Here is a 15,488-nt window from a genome sequence, read left to right on the forward strand (position 1 = left end):
TCAAATAGTAAAAAATTAGAAATTACTAAAAGCCTGCTCTCAAGTCCTCCACTGGGTTGGTAAAAGCTCAAAATAAGGCCTCCTATCTAGAAAAATGTATTCTTTGCTTTATACAGACAACGGATTTAAGCTCACCCATTTTCCACTTCCTGTGGCTTATCTTTATGGGGGATAGTTTAGGATTTAGAGTGATATTATTGGAGTGTTAAGGCACTAGCTTTGGGATTCTGGCTTCATAATTTATAAGTAGTATTCTCTTGGGCATATATTTAACTTCCTTTAGAGTCTCAGTTACCTACACATAAAATGTTGTGAGTCTAGCCACCTCTTAGGGATTCTATAGAATTAAATGAAAGGGGGAAAAAATAAAAAAATAAAAATAAATGAGAGGTGTGGGGATTTAGCTTAGTGGTAGAGCACCTGCTTAGCATGCATGAGGTCCTGGGGTTCAATCCCCTATGTATACCACCAAAAAAAAAGGAAGAAAGAAAAGGGATTAAATAATATAGTACATATTAACAGCTTAGCATGGTACATAGCACACAGTTAAGTGCCAACAAATGGTAATAATTATTAATATGATGTAAAGTCTTTAAGGTACTTAAAAAGAGAATTTTAATATAAAATTTTAAAATGAGAAGCACTATTTCAAGTTTATTTTCTGTTTTATGGGAAGTACTCGAAATTCACTATTTTTGTTCAGTCATGATTGGCTTGTGCAATTAATACAAATAATTATTCAGGGGAATAATTATTCTGGTTGGCATTATTTTAAAAATTGCCTATCTTTTAGCTTTAATAAAATGTACTTAAATAGGCAGCACAATAAAAACACAGAGGCTGAGCCACTCATTATTGTCACTTGTTAACAGAGTTTAGGATTGACTGTGTCAGAGGAAAATAATGGCACTCAGAGCCTGTTGGTGAGCAGGAGCTGAGCCAGGGGCCTCTTTCGACCCTCACTCTCAGCTTAGATGAGACGGAGGTGTAGTCAGGACTCCTTGGCCCACTTCCTCAGCTCCAGGGTCCTAAGGTCCTGGGCGAAAGGAGATAAAAATCTTTAGGGTCCAGGGGTTAATTTTAAAGAGGATCAGTATCTGGAGAGCAATGAAATTAATTGCATTAATTATCCTCAACTGTCCTCTCTATGCCCCCTCTGGGTTCCCCTGGTTTTTGTTTGTTTATGAGGGTAAGGGATGAGTGTTGGGGCTGGAGGCTCTGGTAAGCAGGAGATAGCCTCTGACCTACCAGGCCATGTAGTGTGGTGAGAGAGAAGTAGGGGGGCTCTCGAAGAGATCTGGAAAGAGGACACTTCACATGTAAATTTATTCCCTCTGATTTAACCACACTAAGTTCCAACCTCTGCTAACTGCCATGGCCCTGTTTTGACAAACCTTCCCTGTGGCGATGTGGAAGTGTATGAAAGGGTGCATATGTGTTCATAGAGGTGCAAGGCAGGAGCCCTTCATCCCTAAGTGTGAGGTCATATTACTAGGTGATTTTAGGTGGTCAAGAGACACTCATTTAAATATTAAATCACATTATGAGAACATATCAGTTCATTTAAAGAAGAATGCTAACTTAATAACAGTGCAGCTGAATGCATGGTTGGAGGAAAAACCATGGAGTGAGATGTACCAGACATGGTAGACATTTAGATGAGAATGCAGGGTTTTCATAGCTTTATTCTTGCCAGAACCACCAAAAGCTGGCTGCTTGAAGGAGCTTTGTGATAAGAGGGGGCAGATATTCTTGAACAACTATCTACAAAGAGTAGACACCAGTTTTTCTCTGGAATATGCAAGGCTTTCCCAGGTCAGCAGGCCCTGCCACATAACTACTATAGGAAAAGCTAATCAGGTTCAGGATTTTATGTGAAACACTTGGGGATGTTTTCTAGGATGTGTCCCAAGATTCCTCTCTACTAGGTGAGATTCTTGGAGTTGAATGTCCTGGGTCATATGAACTTCAGAGTTATTTGATTTTTCATGGCAAAGCAAAAGAAGAAGATGTTGCCTGGAAGTATGTACTGTGCTCTTTCCTATACTGTCCTCCAACTTTGAAAATCCAGTTCAGTTCAAGTGCATATCAAATCCTGGAGCAAATCGGAAACTCTCTTTCTGGCTGTATTATGTAAATTTATGTCAAGGTAGATATTGGCTTTTTGTATCTGTGGAGGTGGGCAAGGGAGAGAAGCACTCCAAACAAACAAACAACAACAAAAACAAAAAACAAAAACAAAAACCCTCCCCCCAAAAGTCCTGTGTGTCACTGCCCTCAGAAACCTCATGGTTAGATTTTGCAGCATTGTATGCTGTACCTGCTAAAGGGGGAAAAGGCCCAAATAGGAAATCCTTTAATTTTTGATTTGATCTTGGCCCATGCAGGGTTTTGGACTAAACATCTGCTAGAGAATTGCACCTTTGCTTTGTCAAGTATATGTTTTTTATTTTATTTTTTTCTATTCTCAGTCCTTTAGGAGAAGATTAGACCTTGTTTGAGATGCTCCTCCTTGGGGACAGGAAGAAGGGAGGAGAAGCAGGGTCAGCAGTCCCTGGAAAAATTGCGAAACAGTTAAAATACATCCTCAGTTTTTTCATATTCACTTTCCAAATCCTTCTCCCTGGCATTAGCATCTTCTCTTTCCCAGCCAGTGGATCCAATACTCTTCCAGTGCCTGGGGGTTTTCTCATAAAAGAAGAAATCTATTCATTTACTCATTCACAATGAGCTACTACAAGGGTATTCCCTTTCTAAGGAGGGTTTATTTTTAAAAGAGGATCAATCCCTAGAAAAGGCAATGAAACTGATTTCACTAAAGTAATTAAAATTGGCTTAGACCTGGTTATAACTAGGACAAAGGTAGGGGATAGATAAAGCTGAGGGAGATTTCCAGTCCCCTAGGTTTTGACTCCACCTATAGAGGAGACCTAGGACAAAGGGCACTCCTGGCTTTCCTTCCAGTGGAGTTGCTAGCTTTGATGTGACCGGTATGCTTCATTCTGCTCCAGCTCCCCTAGATGTAAAGTCAGAGAAATAATAACTGTGTGACTAAGCAAAAGTCTAAATAAACCAGTTCTGTCTGAAGCCAATATAACCTGTTATAAAATAAAGTGAAATACATTTACGTTATTTGTGGGCTGTTCCCTCCAGACATTGCCCAAATAGTTTCTGTGGTATTTTTGTATATTTAAAATATGAAATATGTTCAGAGAGAGTGCCATGGTAACCCACATAGAAAAACCCAGGGAAAGCAACTCACTTCTGTAGAAGGCTTAACTCTGAGATTGTTTTTGCACAGGGCTCTGCCTGCATGGTGTTTCTCTATTGAAAGGGAATCTCAATTAATTCATCTGGATCTGCTGTACAAATACCAGCAGATGATGTTTCCCTTGTAGAGTGGATCTCAGTGAAGCTGGAGTGAAAACTTCCAAATATCAGTTTCCATGTAAATGAAATGCTATAGTTCTGACCCTGTGTGCGGAGGCTGTTATTGATCCACAGTTGATGGAAGGGCACTGATTTTTCACTAGGGGACACTGTCCTAAAAGGATGTCAGCCTTCAGAGTTACTGGGTCACCATCCTCTTTTAGCTCAGGAAGAGCCTAGTAGCTGCAGAGTCCAAGTTTATCTCTGCCCTTCCAGCTTGGCAGCACATATGGATTAGTGAGTGTGTGTGGGTGGCCGTGATTCATTAGTCAGCCTGTGTGTCGTGGTGCCCATGAAGCCAGTTGTCTGTGCCCCAAATGTGGGGCATGCACTCAGCAGTAACAGGGGAGCCAATTAAAGAGCTGCCATTTGGGGATGCCAATCCCTGGAGACCCCAGGGTTCCCTAGGTGGACTTGAAGATGTGTGTTGTCATGTCCAATGAGTTCGTGAGTCTGTCACCAGTTGGCACCCTTTCTGGCTGAGTTGCTACTTTTTTCCTAATTAAATACTTGTGTTTTTCCTCCCTAAGGGAAAGGGAAAATGGTCACCTGTTATCTGCGGAAGAAAAAAAAAGTTTGCTGCAGTTCCCAAAGAGGTCTGTGGCACTACTATTCTCTTTCAAGGACAAAAGAGAAGCTCTTTTAATTTCTTATGAGCTGCTCTTTAACTCAGCTTAAAATCATTTATTTGTTCTACACCTGGCTTTTGACTCTAGCCATGTAGATCAGTTTGTCACACTCTTCTCATGAAATGCAAAGCAGCCTGGAGTTGGAAATTTTAGTAGCATCTTGGGGCCATATGGGAAGGGGTGAAATCTGCTCCCTTCAGACCATCTGAAACCACAGAGGACTAAAACCAAATAAGCTCTCTCTGCGCCCCCCACAATTTTCCTTTTCCCTAGGGAAAATGAATAAATTGTTGCCCCTTGTATGAGTACATATGCAGCTAAAAGGAGTATGTTTAAGCCAAGAGTCATTGAGAACCCATGTGGGTGTTTGGGTGGCAGATACAGGTATCATTAAACATGTCAGGGAAAGGCTAATTTTTCAACAAAATTTTGAAATTGGCAATGTATTCTCTAAGCCCTTCACTCTGCTTTCTACACCTGCTTCCTTTCTTTATGGGAAGGGCCCTCCATGCTGCTGCTTCTTTCCCTTAGCTCCTCCCTCCTGGCCTTTCTCAGAGCTCTAGGCTATTCCCTGGGCTCCCACTCAGACCCATCTCTGTCCTGCGGGGGCCTCGTTAGTGCTTGACTTCTTATAAATGCAATAAATTATTGTGATATTAAATTTGGATGGGACATAATATTTTGCATTTTAATAGGGATCACCATTGTTTTATCTCATGGATAAAACAATGAGAACCCAGATTTGGGGACAAGGCTGTAGAAGGGGATTATTATTTTTTCCCCTCTAATAATTCTTGATACTTTCCAAAGAAGAAAATGTCTTTTCTGTCCTTGTGAAGAAATGTGTGTCCTTTATGAAAAAGATACTCTAAGCTTCTTTTTTTTGGTCTTAGTTCAGGCTATAAAAGGCAAACTGGAAGCTCTTTGAGGTCAATTTTTCTTTTTTTGTATCAAGCTTTACTTTTCCATCTCTTAAAAAGGAGCAGCATTTGGCCACAAATGTTGTCCTTTTCAGTTTCTTCTACATTTCAATCAGGAAGAGGAGGAGGGACCTGAAGGAATGCAGTCATCTGCATGCTAGGGACCTCCTTAGAACTCGCCTACATTATTTTCGATGAGAGAGATTGTCCTTCTTCCAAATCCTGGAACCCTTTACTTGCCCTGTGTTTGCTGCTCGGCTTCATAACCTCCACCCCCATTTCCTTCCATCCCACTCACCTTGGCCTGACATATCCTGTCTTAAAATCCAGTTCCAGTCTTACCACATCCCCACTCAGAATTTCATTTCCTGGCTTTTGGTCAAAGTTGAGTGCAAATACATCTCCCTGGTCTCTCGGACCCTCCATGGTCATGATGACAGAAGGAGCTAGGATGGCTGTGCTGGCTGTGACGCTGATAGGGAGGAAGCTCAGTAAATAAAATGGCCAGAAGCGACCAAGACCAGTGATTCCCCCTGTTGCCACTACCAAGCATTCTGTGAATGTTTTTCCTGAAAGATTTCCCTCCCCCTGCCAAACAGTATTTATTAGATATGCTTAAAATGTTCCTTAATCTTTTATTAATTGGAAGTCTGTGTAACTGCTGGCCAGAGGCTCTGATCAGCAAGACTGAACCCTAGTTACCCAAAAACGTTGGGAAAACTCCAGCCAAAGGTATATGTACTGTAGCCAGTATAGGTTTATTGAGAATAATACACCATTTCTGCCAAGTTTTAAGAAATAGTGAAAGAGCTTGGTTACAAAGCATGGATCAAAGTAGAGAGAGGGCTTCTCAAAGTTTAGGAGGCTGGTGTCAAGTCAAAGTAAAATGGACTTCTGGCTGTGCTCCACCTTTACCAGGGTCTGTGCCTTCTCTATCTAAGTGTGTGAGCATTGGGGGGTTATCACATGGTAGCTGTTGCACAGGTACATTCAGATCCCCTACTGTTCATCATCACTTGAGCAGGACCTAAGGAAATATATGAAGGGGACCTCAGAAGAACCTACACACTTCTTTACCAGTCCTAACCCCTTAGGTTTTTTTTTTTTTTGTGTGTGTGTATGTGTGTGCATTATCTTGCTCTTCAAGAAGGAAGATAATGCTTATCTCAAAAGGTTGTGTAGAGGTTCCTACACTCCACTTGAGGCACCTCCTAGCAATGACTTACATTTTTGTATAAAAGAGAAATAAAAGGACAAGTTATAGGCTGAACTAATGGAGGTAATAAGAGTGTGTGTTATTGTGTTGAGTGCTCTGGGACATTCCAGGGCTGAGAGAAAGGAATAACCAGATATGAGAATTGTTACTATGGGAAGACTGAGAGGATTTGGTAACTGGCTAGATGAGGAGGCATGATTGAAGACTGGGAAAGTCAAAGGTAAGAAGATAATTGAAATGTCAAATTATGCAATCACAAAAACTAAATGGTAGAAGAGTTTATCTGGAGCAGGGTGATTGGGTGATCCATGATTGGTGATCCATTATGAGGATTATGAGGACATTATGGATGTCCTCACCAAGGGGGAGAATGTGAGTCAACAGAAATTTTCCCTTAGAATTTTCTTTGATCTGTTTTTACTTTGTAGCAGGAATAGGAAACCACACATACATTGTGGAATGTAGTTTGTTAAAAAATGTTTTAGGTTAGATTTGGAAAATGTCAAGTAGTTCAAGGAGTGGCAGACATATAACATTATTGGTAATTTTAAGTGTGTGCTAAGCTGGACACAGTGGCACATGTTTGTAATTCCAGCTACTCAGGAGGCTGATATGTGAGGATTACAAATTCAAGGCCAGCCTGGGCAACATGACATGACCCCATTTAAGAAAATAAAATAAAATAAAGAGTATGTGCTAGACATTTTCTTCTGCCTTGCCCTTTCTTATAGGGGCATGTCCTTCAACTGTCCATGTTTGTGACCATGAATATGCTATTCTGGGTGCCACAAGGCATTTCCTCTGCATTTCTAGACATTGAGAACCCAGTCAGCTTCTCTGGTGAAGGGAAATGAATCTACCTTGGGGCAATCAGCTGACATTGGGGCATGGCAGGCAACATTCAAGCTGCATTTGTACCATGAGGCTAGGTAAGGATCTTACCACTGCACCATTTGCTTATTGTGTACCAGCTAGGGGAAAACACAAAAGGTATTGGAAGCAGTTATGCAGAACTGATTGTTGTAGGCCTGAGATCCTTAAGATTTGGGGAAGAATCCTGATGAAGGTTTTGGAATTATTTCCTAGGGGGAAAAAGGCATGTTTGAGCACTTATGTGTATGCACACACACACACACACTTTCACAGAGTTTGGCCATGTGTTTGCAGTTTAAGAACACATTATGCAGAACATCCTTTCTAGAACTATGTGGATTTTTGCTAGCTTTCAGAGGGTAGAAAAGTTTTATAATAATTTTTATTCAGCTAAAATCAATAATTTTCCCCTTTTAACATAGACTTTATTTTATTTAGAGCAATCTTAGTCTCACACCAAAATTGAGCAGAAAGTACAGAGAATTCCCGTATCTCCCTTGTCCCCCTCCACATATCTCCCTTCTCTTCCCCACTATCCATATCAACACCAGAGTGGAACATTTGTTAAAAATTGATGAACTTACATTGACACTTCCTTATCACCCAAAGTCCATTGGGGTTCACTCAGGTATTGTACATTTTATACATTTTGACAAGTACATAATGATGTGTATCTACCATTAGAGTATTCATATAGAATAGTCCTTTGGGCTTTATATATTCATCCATCCCCCTTTTGAACCCATGGTGCCACTGAACTTTTTTGTCATCTCCATAATTTTTGCTTTTTCAAGATGTCATATAGTTGGAATTGTACAATATGTAGTCTTTCTGATCAGCTTCCTTTACTTAATAATATGCATGTAAATTTGGTTCTATGCTTTTTGATGACTTGATAGATCATTTTTTAGTGTTGAATAGTATCCATTGTCTGGATGCACCAGTTTATTCATCCCTTCCCATACTGAAGAGTATTTTGATGGCTTCCAGGTTTTGGCAATGACGAATAAAGTTCCTACAAATGTCCTTGTATAGATTTTTGTGTGGATATTAAATTTTCAGTTTGGGCAAATACCCAAGACCTGTGATTGTTGGACCATGTGGAAAGAATATGCTTAATAATTTTTAAGAGTCTTTCAAACTGGGTTCCAAAATGACTGTACCATTTTGCATTTTTAGCAGCAATGAGGGAGAGTTTCTATTGCTCCACAGCCTAGCCAGTATTTGGTGTTGTTAGGGTTCTGGGTTCTGGCATCTAATAGGTATATAGTAGTATCTCATTATTATTTAAATTTTCAATTCTGTAATGACATATGATGTGGAGCATCTTTTCATATATTTATTTGCAATACATATATCTTCTTTGGCAAGGTGGCCATTCAGCTATTCTGTCCATTTTTTGACTGGGTTGTTCATTTTCTTATTGTTGAGCTTTAAAAAAGTTCTTTGTATATTTTAAATGTCAGCCCTTTATCAGATAAGTCTTTTGCAAAAATTTTCTCCTAGCTACTAGTCTATAGCTATTCTTCTCATTCTCTTGAGATTGTCTTTAACAGAGCAAAAGTTTTTTAATTTTAATGAAGTTCAGCTTATCAATTATTTCTTCCATAGATCATGTGAGTGGTGGTATATCTAAAAAGCCATCACCAAATGCTGGGTCATAGGTCATTTAGATGTCCTATATTATCTTCTAGTTTTATGTATTTTCATTTTATATTTAAGTCTGTGATCTACACTGAGAGTTTTTGTGGAGAATGTAAAGTCTTTATCTAGATTCATTTTAATTTTGCATGTGGATAGCTAGTTTACTCATTTGTTGAAAAGCTTATTTTTTTTTTCTCCACTATATTGCCTTTGCTTCTTTTTGAAAGATTAGTTGACTGTATTTATGTGAATCTGTTTCTAGACTCTCTGGACTGTATTTATGTGAATTCTGTTTTATTTATCTATTTGTTAGTTCTCTTGTTAACACTACACTGTCTTGATTACTGTAGTTCTATAATAAGCCTTGAAATTGGGTCCTGTCAGTCTTCCAACTTTGTTATTCTCCTTTGATAATGTGTTGGCTGGTCTAGATGTATTGACTGTCCATATAAAGTTTAGAATAAGTTTGTTCATTTCTGCAAAATAACTTTTTGAGATTTTAATTGGGATTATATAGATTAAGTTGGGAAGAAGCAATAATATTGAATCTATATTATCAATAATATTGAATCTTCCTATCCATGAGCATGGACTAGCTCACCATTTATTTTGTTTTTCTTTGATTTCTTTCATCAGAGTTGTGTAGTTTCCTCATACAGATTTTGTACATTAAAAAAAATTCTGTTTTTAACCTTTATTTAATTAATTTATTTTTATACAGTGCTGAGGATCGAAGCCAGTGCCTCACATGTGTTAGGCAAGTGCTCTACCACTGAGCCACAATCCCAGCCCCTTGTACATGTTTAAGTTTATACCTAAGCATTTCTCTCTCTCTCTCTTTTTTTGGGGTGGCGCTAATTAAATGGTATTATGTTTTTAACTTCGAATTCCACTTGCTGGTACATAGGAAAGCAATTGAATAACAACCCTTTATCAGATAATTCTTTTGCAAATATTTTTTCCTCGTCTATAGCTAGGAGACTATATCCTGTGACATTATAATTTCTTATTAGTTTCAACAGTTTAAACCTTTTTTTCCCAGATTTTTATATAGATAATCATGTCATCTGCAAAAACAGTTTTATTTCTTCCTTTACAATATGCATACCTTTTATTGTCTAAATGTATTAGTGAGGACTTCAGTATAATGTTGAAAAGCAGGGTAAGAGGGAACATGTTTACTTTGTTCTTGGTCTTAGCAGGAAAGCTCTTAGTTTTTCACCATTATGTGTGTTATCTATAGGCTTTTTTGGCCCATGTTCTTTTTCAAGTTGAGGAAGTTAGTCTCTATTCCTTGTTTTCTGAGAGTTTTTCTTTTTATAAAAATCAGCAATGCATTTTGAAAATTGTCAAATGACGTGTGATCATGTGATTTTTATTTTTTAGAATGTTAATGTGATGAATTATATATTTAACTTTTGAATGTTGAACCAGACATGCAAATTTAAGATAAATTCCATTTGGTTGTGGTATAAAATTCTTTTTATACATTATTGGATTCAATTTGCTGATATTATCTTCAGGATTTTTATGTCTATGTATGAGAGATTATTTATTTAATTTCTTTAATAGATATAGGCCTGTTTAGATTGTCTGTTCATTTTTGTGTGAGTTTTGGCAGGTTGTGTTTTTCATGGAATTGATACATTTCATCTAGGTTATCAAATTTGTAGACATAGTGTTGTTCAGAATATTTCTTTATTATATTTTTAATATCTACAGAATCTGTAATGATTTTGTTTTTCATTATTGGGGATTATCCCCAGGGCTTTATGCATGCTAGGCAAGTGGTCTACCACTGAGCTACATCCCCAGCCCTTTATCTTATTTTGAGACAAATTCTTACTAAGTTGTTGAGACTGGCCTTGAACTTGTGAGTCTACTGCCTCAGCCTCCTGAGTAACTGGGATTTGAGGCATGCACCACTGTATCTGGATTTCATTTTTTATATTAGCAATCTGTGTCATTTCTATTTTTTTTCTTAGCCTGGATAGAAACTTATCAATTTGGTTCATTTAAAAAAAAACTTATCAATTTGGTTCATAAAAAACCATTTTAAAAAACAGCTTTTGATTTTTTTTGGTACTATATTGATTTTCTGTTTTTAATGTTATTGATTTTTGCTCTATTTTTAATATTTCTTATTTCCTGCTTACTTTGAGCTTAATTTGCTCTTCTTTTTCTAGTTTGCTAAGGTCTCAGCTTAGATTATTGATTTTAGCTCTTCTTTTCTTACACAGTATGTTATAAATTTGCCTCTAAACACCACTTTCATTGTATCCCACAAATTTTGATAAGTTGTATTTTAATTTTCACTTACTTCCAAATAATTTAAAATCTCTTGATGTTTCTTCTTATGAACCTTGTGATTTTTAGAAGTGTGTTGCACAATCTCCAGGAATTTGGGGATTCTGCAGCTATCTTCTTGTCATTGTTTTCTAGTTTAATTTTACTGTGGTTTTAGAGCATACATTGTATTATTTCTATTTTTTTTAAATTTAAGATGTGTTTTATGGCCCAGAAGGCCATCTATCTTAGTGCATATTCCATGTGAACTTGAGAAGAATGTGTAATCTGCTGTTGTTGGGTGAAGTAATCTATAGATCTATAGATGTTCCTTATATTCACTCATTTAATGGTGTTGTTTAGCTCTCCTTATTGATCTTCTGCCCCTGGATATGTCCATTTCTCATAGAGAGGTATTGAAGTTTCCAACTAATAGAAGATTCTTCTATTTCTCCTTGCAATTTGATCAGTGTTTTTTTTTTTTTTTCTTTAAGCATTTTAAAGCTCTGTTTTTAGGCACATACACATTGTTATGTCTTCTTGGAGAATTGACCTAGTTGTTATTGTATAATGCCTCTCTCAGCATGCCATAACAAAATACCATAGTTGGAGTGGCTTAAATAATAAACATTAATTTTCTTAAAGTTCTGGGGCCTAGAAGTTCAATATCAGGTACCAGAATAGTCAGTTTTTAGCAAGGCTTTTCTTCTTGACTTCTTGGTAGCCACAATCTTGCTGTGTGCCTACATGCCCATTTTTTTTTTTTTAACTGGGGATTGAGCTCAGGGCACTTGACCACTGAGCCACATCCCCAGCCCTATTTTGTATTTTATTTAGAGACAAAGTCTCACTGAGTTGCTTAGTGCCTTGCTTTTGCTGAGGCTGGCTTTGAACTCAGGATCCTCCTGTGTCAGTCTCCTGAGCCACTGGGATTACAGGCGTGTGCCACTATGCCTGGCAGCACATGCCCTCTTAGTATGCATGTATATGTGTGTGTATGTGTGTGTGTGTGTGTGTGTAGAGAGAGAGAGAGAGAGAGAGAGAGAGAGAGAGAGACTGAGAGACTAAGAAAGCTCTCTGGTATATTTCCTGGTAAGGACACTAATCCTTTTATGTCAGGACCTCAACTGTAAGACCTCATTTAACTTTATCTCCTTTTACAGGCCTTATCTCCAAATATAGTCACATTAAGGTTTAAGACTTCAACATAAGAATTTTCCAGGGACACAGTTCACTCCATGGCAACCTCTTTATCCCTCATAATTATTCTTTTTTTAAAAAATTTTTTATTAGTTGCTCAAAACATTACAATGATCTTGACATATCATACATTTGATTCAATTGGGGTATGAATTCTTATTTTTCCACGTGTACAGATTGCAGGATCACATTGGTTATACAGCCACGTTTATACATACAGCCATACTAGTGTCTGTTGTATTCTGCTACCCTTCCTATCCCCACCTCCCTTCCCCTCCCCTCCCCTCCCCTCACCTCTCTCTACCCCATCTACTGTAACACATTTCTCTCTCTCTTTTATTTTTTTCTTTCCCCACACCATCTTATATGTAATTTTGTATAACAATGAGGGTCTCCTTCCATCTTCCGTGCAATTCCCCTTCTCTCTCCCATTCCCTCCCATCTCTCGTCCCTGTTTAATGGTAATCTTCTTCTCATGCTCTTCCTCCCTGCTCTGTTTTGAATTGACCCCCTTATATCAAAGAAGACATTTGGCATTTGTTTTTTAGGGATTGGCTAGCTTCACTTAGCATAATCTGCTCTAATGCCATCCATTTCCCTGCAAATGCCATGATTTTATTATTTTTTAGTGCTGAGTAATATTCTATTGTGTATAAATGCCACATCTTTTTTTATCCATTCATCTATTGAAGGGCATCTAGGTTGGTTCCACAGTCTAGCTATTGTGAATTGTGCTGCTATGAACATTGATGTAGCTGTGTCCCTGTAGTATGCTCTTTTTAGGTCTTTTGGGTATAGTTTGAGAAGGGAAATAGCTGGGTCAAATGGTGGTTCCATTCTCAGCTTTCCAAGGAATCTCCATACTGCTTTCCAAATTGGCTGTACCAATTTGCAGTCCCACCAGCAATGTACAAGTGTACCCTTTTCCTCACATCCTCGCCAGCACTTGTTGTTGTTTGACTTCATAATGGCTGCCAATCTTACTGGAGTGAGATGGTATCTTAGGGTGGTTTTAATTTGCATTTCTCTGATTGCTAGAGATGGTGATCATTTTTTCATGTACTTGTTGATTGATTGTATGTCCTCCTCTGAGAAGTGTCTGTTCAGGTCCTTGGCCCATTTGTTGACTGGGTTATTTGTTTTCTTGTTGTTTAATTTTTTGAGTTCTTTGTATACTCTGGAGATTAGAGCTCTATCTGAAGTGTGAGGGGTAAATATTTGTTCCCAGAATGTAGGCTCCCTATTTACCTCTCTTATTGTTTCTCTTGCTGAGAAAAAACTTTTAGTTTGAATACATCCCATTTGTTGATTCTTGATTTTAACTCTTGTGCTATAGGTGTCCTATTAAGGAATTTGGAGCCCGACCCCACGAGATGGAGATCAGGGCCAACTTTTTCTTCTATTAGACTCAGTGTTTCTGGTTTGATTCCTAGCTCCTTGATCCATTTTGAGTTAACTTTTGTGCAAGGTGAAAGAAAGGGATTCAGTTTCATTTTGTTGCATATGGATTTCCAGTTCTCCCAGCACCATTTGTTGAAGATGCTATCCTTTCTCCATTGCATGCTTTTGGCACCTTTGTCTAATATAAGGTAGTTGTAATTGTGTGGATTGGTCTCTGTGTCCTCTATTCCGTACCATTGGTCTACCCTCCTGTTTTGGTACCAGTACCATGCTGTTTTTGTTACTATTGCTCTGTAGTATAGATTAAAATCTGGTATCGCTATACCGCCAGTTTCACTCTTCCTGCTTAGAATTGCTTTTGCTATTCTGGGTCTTTTATTTTTCCATATAAATTTCATGTTTGCTTTTTCTATTTCTGTGAGGAATGCCATTGGGATTTTGATTGGCATTGCATTAAACCTATAGAGTACTTTTGGTAATATGGCCATTTTAATGATATTAGTTCTGCCTATCCATAATTATTCTTGCTTTGAAGTCTATGTTGTCTGAAATTAATATAACTCTCCCAGTTTTCTTTTGGTTAAAGTTAGTGTGCTATATCTTTTTTCATCCCTTTACTTTTAATCTCTGCATACTTTAAAGTGGATTTCTTGTAGATACTATATCACTGGATTTTATTTTTTTAATTTACTGTGTTTCTGACTTTTAATTGGTGTCTTTAGATTACTGATGTTTTAAGTAATTATTACTGTTGTTGGATTAATGTTTACCATATTTGTTACTGTTTTCTATTACCTTTGTTCTTTGTTCCTATTTTCATCTTTCCTTCCATTTGTGGCTTTAATTGAACATTTTAAATTATTCTAGTTTTTCACTTCTTTTAGCATATCAATAATACTTATTTCTTCTTCAATAATACAAGTTCTTCTTCTAATGATTACCCTAGAGTTTAAAATATAGATTTACAACTTATTGAAGTCCACTTTTAAAGAACTATTTGCCACAAATAGTACAAGTAACTTATAATAAAATATTAATAATTCCTCCTTCCCATCCCTTATATCATTACTATCATTCATTTTGCCTATATATGGATACGCTATAATCACTGATCACATTATTGCTATTAATATTTCAAACAATCTGTTAGATCAGCTAAGAATAAGAAAAAAGTTTTTATTGTACCTTCACTTATTCCTTCTCTAATGCTTTTTTGTATACTTTCTAATTTTTGACTTATAATATCATATTTTTCTTCTCTGAAAAATTTCTCATAACATTTCTTATAAGGCAGGTTTACTGGTTACAAATTCTCTTAATTTTTTTTTCTGAGAAACTATTTGTCCTTTACTTTTGAAAAATAATTTCACAGAATGGATAATTTTAGGTTGGTGGGTTTCTCCCTTCTTAACACTTTAAATATTTCATCCCTTTCTCTTGCTTACATGATTTCTAAGGCAGAGTCAGAAGTAACCTGAGTGTAGTTTTTGTTCTTCATTTACACTTCTTGAGAGACTCTGAGCTTCTTGGATCTTTGGTTTTTGTGTCTGAAGTGAATTTGGGTAAATTCTCTCATTATTGCTTAAATATTGCTTCTGTTCCGTTCTCTTTTTCTTCTCCTTCTCCTTTTCTTATTATGTGTTTGTTACACATTTATGGTTGTTCCATAGTTCTTGAATATTTGTTTTGCTTTTTTCTCATTGTTTTTTTTTCACTTTTGGAAGTTTCTATTGAAATTTCCTCCAGCTCAGAGATTCTTCCCTAGACATTTATGATCTATTAATGAGCCCATCAAAAGCATTCTTCACTTCTATCACAGTTTTTGATGTCTGGCATTTCTTTTTTGAATCTTAGAATTTCCATTTCTTCATTTATATTATCCATCTGCTT

This window comes from Marmota monax, unplaced genomic scaffold (assembly GCF_021218885.2).
Source record: "Marmota monax isolate L192 unplaced genomic scaffold, Marmota_monax_Labrador192_F-V1.1 WCK01_AAM20220418_F8-fsc00069, whole genome shotgun sequence".
Taxonomy (NCBI): Eukaryota; Metazoa; Chordata; class Mammalia; order Rodentia; family Sciuridae; genus Marmota; species Marmota monax.